We start from the raw sequence: 6,714 nt of genomic DNA on the forward strand, positions 1-6,714 counted from the left end.
CTCCCCAGGGACCCCTGAGAGTTATTTCACTGGAGCACTGACTCTGCTGGATAGAACTCTAGGCTGTGGGGACGGGGTGAATGAGGTTCCATGTATGTGGCATGTGGTCCTGGATACCTGGAGAGGGGACTGGTGGGTGGATTCACTGGCCAGAGAGGAGATGGGGGGCCCCAGAATATGGACATCGCCTTCCACACAGCCCCACTCCTCTGAAGGGAAGAGGGGCTCACCTCAAAAGGAAGCTCACTGACAGGCCTGTGGGCATGGCTGCTCCCCCAGTGCCATGTAGGGATTCCTCTTCTCTCTCTTCCCACTCTTCTACCCCTCTGCCTGTTTGCTGCCTCTCCTCGCATCTTCTTCCCTTTAGCCCCTCCTGCCTCCCTCATTCTCACAGTATTTCTATCTTCACTCTCCAGAGAGTCTTGGGCACGTGTCACATCAGGGAGTGACAGAGGGACTGGGAGGCAGAGGCCACTGGGTGGCTGGTGGGCACCACTGCTAGACCACCTACTCTTCCCCCAGTTTTGCTTTCTGGGACCAAACAGCTCACTAACACCTGATGTCTCGGAGCCCAGGTCAGAGCAGCACCAGCCTGCTGGAGAAAGCTGGGCTTTTGTTTCTTTTAAAGCACAATGGATGTCAGTGAGATGGAGGAAGGGAGACAGCCCTGGCTTAGCAGTACCCTTGCGGCTGCCCCCCGATGATGTGACTTTCTAGAGCTGTGACTGGTGAACAAGTCAGAAGCTGTGTTCTGCTTCAGTAACATACTACCTCCAAACCTCAGAGGCTTCGGCCACTCTCCATGTGGTGACTCAGAATTCCAGGCTGCTTTGATCTCCTGGCACCTCTCTATTGACAGAAATTCTCTCAGTGACTGCAGCTCTCATGTATTGGGAACACTATAGTCCCTCCTCATCCCGCAGCCTTCTGCAGTGGCTGAGGACACAAGGAAACAGAGACTCAGCGAGGTAAGATAATACTTGCATAGCCTGAAAGTGTTGGAGTTAGGATTCGAACCCAGGTCTGTCTGTCTGATTCCAAAGCCCCCGAACGATGCCATGTCCCTATGTTCAACTCCTCTATGTCCCCTCCACTCAGCAGAGCTGGGCACACATGGCAGTGGGTGGTTAACCAGGGCTATTGACTGCAAAGAACAGACCCTGCCCCCCAGCTAATTTAAGCAGAAGACAATTTAATGAAAAAGACATTAATTAAATCTCCAGGAGAATCAGAGACAAGCTTTGGGGCGACTCAGCTGGAAACAAATCCAAAGTTCCCCGCAGGACTTGCCCCAGGGGGATTTTGGCTGCCACCCCAGCTGGGAACTAAAGATACTGAGGACTAAATTTTCAAAGCTCTGTCCCTACTGCCCCCCAAAGCTAAATACCCCTTCTTGAGAACTCTGGAGTCCGTGTGGTGCCTGCTTCCTTGCTCTCCTCTTCTCTGAATCAGTCTGGCATGGATGTGTGTCTCATTGGTAGACCCATGTCACATTCTTAAACCCTATCTTTAAGGGCAGCTGGGAAAATGAGTTATGTTTTCTAACCTCAGCTGGTAGTACTCACAATCAGAAAAAGGCTATCCAAAAGTGGCCTTTTGGGTGGCCACAAAGTGTTAAAAAAAAATTACACAACACTCCCTAGCCCCTCTCTGCCCCAACAGCAGCATGTGCCCTCTTCTGGACAACAAGAACAAAATGCTCTTTACAACCTCTCTCATACAAATAGAAAAATATTTTCATTTTCTATCCTCTTCCCAAAGGGGAAAACGTTACTTCTCATCCCTGACCTCATCTAGCCGCACATCCAGGAGCTGCAGTAATAGCCACTTTCTGGTTCTGACACACATGAGCTACACTGCACATGTAACCCTCACCAACCAGACCCTTTACAAAACAGAAGAGGAATGGGGGCTGGGGTCAGGGGAACTAGTTAAAATATACACATATATCTTACCCAGCAAGGAAGAGGCTCCCACTGCATTCAGCCACTGGTGATGAGGTCAGGATGGTGCTGGTGACTGCTACTCTCCCCTTTGACGCTCCCTTGCCCTCAGCCAGCACCCTGGAGGGCCACAGGAACTCACCCTGAGAGTCTGAAATCCTGAAGGATAGGCACCCTTCGGGGTTCTGTGTGGAGTTGCTTTTGTCACTTTTTTTTCCTTCAATTTTTTTTTCATTGAGGTGAAACTCACATGACATAAAATTAACCATTTAAAAATGAACATTAAATATGATATTAAACATTAAATGAAATTAAGTGACATTTGGTGCAATGTTGTGGAACCGTCACCTCTATGTGGCTCCCAAACATTATTATCACCCTGAAAGGAAACCTCATAACCATTAACCAGGTGCTTCTCATTCCCCCACAGCCCCTCAACCCTGGCCCTTGGAAACAACCAATCTGTGTTCTATCTCCACGGATTTACCCATTCTGGATATTTCATATAAGTTGAATCACACAATGTGTGACCCTTTTGTATCTGACTTCTCTCACTTAGCATGTTTGAGGTTCATCCACCTTGTGGTATGTATGTATCATTAGTTCATTCCTTTCTATGGCTGAATAATATAGTCCATTGTCTTTTTTTTCTTTTCTTTTACTTTTTTCTTAATGAATTTTATTACATTTAGAGGTGTACAACACTCATCACAACCAAATTTTATAGCATTCCATCCCAAACCCCTAGTGCATCCCCCATTCCCCCAACCTGTCTCATTGGAAACCATGTTTTTCAAAGTCTGTGAGTCAGTATCTGTTCTACAGAGAAGTTCATTGTGTCAATTCCATTGTCTTTCCTCTCTCAATATGGGACAATGGGAATCACCCAACAGGATCCTAGATTCCAGATATGTTTTCCTCCCCCAACATGTGGGGTCCCAGGGCCACATTTCTCCTTGAAGGCCAAGGCCAATCACCTTAGTTTGCCCATTCTTCCAGGAGCACAGAGCCCTAGATAAAATGGCCAAGTGTCGGTCTTAGCTTCCATGTGAGTGAAAATATGACTGAGTCCCCATGAAAACAGCGCCCCTGTCCTATGACCTCTCGATCAGCAGAGCCCAAGATGTAAGAACAAGAAGCAAAGTTCTGTGAGTGGGTCATACTTATAGGAGAGAGAAGGGTCCCTCTCCCACCCCACATCCTGATTCTGGGTCCGAGGCATCCTTAGAATGTAGACTGTATCCTATAGGCAACATCCCAACCTTGCAAGGCAGAGTCTGGGCTGGTGCCATAATTGATTCTTCCACAGACAGTGCCACCCTCCCACAGCATCAGCTGCTTCTGGGCGATGAGTAAGAAGAGTACATGCCCTACACCACACGGCATTGTTTTCTGTAGAATCCCTGGAAAAATACCCATTTTTTAAAAATAAAGTTTTACTTGGACATAGTTGAAGAAGCCAAATATTTCTAGAGCTTTTTTCCTTAGGAAAAACTGAAATTCCCTGCATCTCCTCTTTTCCAACTCCCAATAGGCAAGCGTTTTCAGTTCAGATGGTATTTTTGATGTTTTCATACCTGGTGTTTTCATGCACATGCCAATTCTAGTTTCCTGATTGCTTTTAGCTTTAGACATCAGCTATTGATGAATTTCTTCAACACTCCCATCACATATACAAACACTATACAATTTCCCTTTTTCCTTCCTCCCTGCATGGTTATTTCATTGTTTGGCGTTAGATTAATATTTAGTGTACAAATTATTATTACTACGTAAACACTGATCTCAACCAAGCCATAGAATAGAATAGGATTCCATTTCCTTTCTTGCACAGCTTCTTGTCTCTTTTGGAGTTCCTATTGTGGCTCAGTGGGTAAAGAACCTGACTTAGTGTCCATTAGGATTTGGGTTCGATCCCTGGCCTGGCTCAGTGGGTTAAGGATCTGGTGCTGCTGCAAGCTGTGGCGTAGTTTGCAGATGCAGCTCAGATACAGTGTTGCGGTGGCTGTGGTATAGGCCAGCAGCTACAGCTCCGATTCACCTCCTAGCCTGGGAACTTCCTTATGCCACAGGTGCAACCCTAAAAAGAAAAAAAATAATAAACCACGATTTACTTCAGTTTCTATGTGCTTATCACTGCTGCATTCTCAAACCCTTTGCCGTAAATGTGATTCTCCTTCCAGTAAGTGCAAACACAGCAGGTATTCCATCAGTTTTATCTCTCTCTTAACTAGTGAGCAGTGCAGCAAGATGACCCTGGGATGCACCATCTCCCACAACTGCCCAACAAAGTCCTCCAGCCAGACATTCCCTGTCACACTTTGCTGAGACTGTATGCCTTGGAGTTCAATGCAGAGATCCTGAACTTCTAGAAGGTTTATGTCTTAGTGGACTACTTTTTCCTAACCCTAAATTTTACCTTTCCCTCTCCTCCCAACCACTCAGGGAATTAAATTCTGAAGATCTTTACTGTTTATTTCATCCTTATGCAGGAATGAGTTTGCCCGGGTCTAGAATTCAGGCTAGAAATAATTTCCCTCAGAATTTTAGATGCTGGCATTTCGGCTGAAGGTAAACACTAATGCCTTAAAGTTTAAAAATATAAAGTGAGATGATGGTTTCCTCTGATCCAACTACAAGCTGTGGAGTCTTGCTTCCTGCCTCCCATTTCTAATCCCTGGGCATGTCCTTGCGTGAGAACAGAGAGGATGGTCAGTATTGTTCATAACTTAATGACTTAGTTCTTGAAGTGGGGTGCCAGGTACATGGGAGATCAGTATATTATTTTGTCTCTAGAAATATTTGCATTTCCCATAGTTATAAAATATATCATTAAAGAAAATAAAGAGTGGTTCCCCATTTCACTGAGGGAAAAAAACCAATCTGTACACTGGCCAAACCTGATACTCCCCCATTACCTCTCTGCCCTTATCTCCTCCTACTCACCTCCTTGTCCATTGCTCACTGGCCTCCTTGCTGTTCCTGGAACATGCCAGGGGCTCTCCTGCCTTAGTGCCTTTGCTCAAGCTGTTCTCCTGCTTGGAATCCTCCTCTGCCATGGCTTGAATCTGCTCAGATGTAGTCCTCTCAGTGAATCCATCCTGACTATTCCATTAAAATTGTTTACACCTTCACCTGTTACTTCGCATGCCCCCTTCCCAACTACTTGTCACCTACAGTTATCATCTGACACCCTGTATAACTATTTATTTGTTGCTGTTCCCCCCTTCCCCAGCAGACGGTAAATGCTATAAAGACAGAAATTCTTGCCTGAAGTGTTCGCTGCTGAATCCTCAGCATTTAGAACAGTGCACAGTAGGTTCTTGATGAATGGATAAGCCACATATAAACATTCTAGTGGAATGCCTGGTAGAAAGTGAGCACCATGGGGTTTATCATATTCTAAAAATATGCCATTGAGTCATCTGATAAATATAAGTTGATTGTTCAGTCAGTACCTTCCATCCTGGGCCTTGGAAAATGAGACTACAACTAATGGACATTTTTTTTTTTTTTGGTTATTTGCAGAAATCAGCAAGGTAGGGAGGGATTCCTACAGTCTTTGGAGGTAGGCAGATCTGCTCTGAATCCTGACTCAGCCACTTGCCAGCTGTGTGACTCAGCCAAGGTGCTGAGCCTCCTGGAGCCTGGTCTCTTCATTGATGGTGCTTATTGGAAGTGCCTTGCAGTCCTGGGCCAGGCTAAGAGCCCTTGGGTGAGACTTTGTCCTTTCCAAAAGAAGGACAGGACCACCTCCAGGAACTGCCCCTCTGGACCTGCTGGTGAGGTGAGCAAGTGATGCTTGAAAGCACTGCTCAGGAGGGACAGGCAGTGACATCACTGAGATTACAAAATGGAGAGGTGACTCAATCCTGGTCCAGGCTGAGGTCCCCTCTCTAATCCCTCTGCCTCTCATGCCTGAGGGTATAAACAAGTGACTCAGAAGAATGATGGGAGAATGCCCCATAGCAGTTCACCCCAGCGTCTCAGGGGCTAAATTTAACCCACAGCTGCAGCCTCTGGCACTTTGGGAACAAGTTAATCTTGGTAACTGAGACTGGGATGTGTGTGTGTGTGTGAGTGTGTGTGTGCATGTGTGTATATGGAATGGGAGGCGAGTGGTCAGGAGTCTAGAGCAGGGTGGGCATTGGGTCTGGCTGTCCCTGGCCTCTATGCCAATCCCTTAGATGATAGGGGTGCAGGGGCCCTAGGCCAGACAGGCTCAGACCAAGCTTATTATGGACCAAGAACTATGAGCACAGACAGCTATCCTGGAATATTAAACTCTGAATGTTACTTTTTGAACACTAGAATCCAGAATGTCACTCCCCAGAATGTTAAAACCCTAGGGGTTTAAACACCTATAATAGTTAAATCCTAAGACATGGATTTTTCTAGCCTGACAGCTTACAATGGTAAAAACCTGTGCCAGTGTACACCCAAGAACACAGCACCTTGGTGCTTTCAAACTTCAGCAGAACTGAACTGAGAACCTTAAAATCGAACCCACCCATCAGTTAGGCTCATCAGAGTGATCAGCTTGCCCTGGCGTCACAGGAAAGCAGTGAACTTGTTTACCTAAGGCACCTTCTTGCCTTCTCACACAGTCCAAGGAAGGTCTCAGAAAAAAGGGGGAAAGATCTTTCCAATCTAAAATTGTGGCAATAGAGTCCCCACTGCCGATGTTCATTGAGTAGGAAACCCAAGCACACTGTGTCCAGGGGTGGCTACAGTGAGATATACTCCAAGGAGGAGGATATAGGGGCCCAGG

The 6,714-nt window shown here is 46.3% G+C and overlaps 1 long non-coding RNA gene across 1 annotated transcript; it reads left to right on the forward strand.

Annotated features, from left to right (window-relative positions):
• The first annotated feature begins 830 nt into the window (after positions 1-830).
• On the forward strand, positions 831-5,611 carry LOC146397277 (uncharacterized). Its single transcript, XR_014822926.1, has 3 exons — positions 831-968; positions 4,436-4,514; positions 5,472-5,611. It is a non-coding gene; the product is annotated as an uncharacterized LOC146397277 (long non-coding RNA).
• Positions 5,612-6,714: the final 1,103 nt, after the last annotated feature.

This window comes from Sus scrofa, chromosome 13 (assembly GCF_054392235.1).
Source record: "Sus scrofa isolate SSC_HxYL_T2T_F1_AM1 chromosome 13, Sscrofa_HxYL_maternal_Yorkshire_Landrace_v2.0, whole genome shotgun sequence".
Classification (NCBI taxonomy): Eukaryota; Metazoa; Chordata; class Mammalia; order Artiodactyla; family Suidae; genus Sus; species Sus scrofa.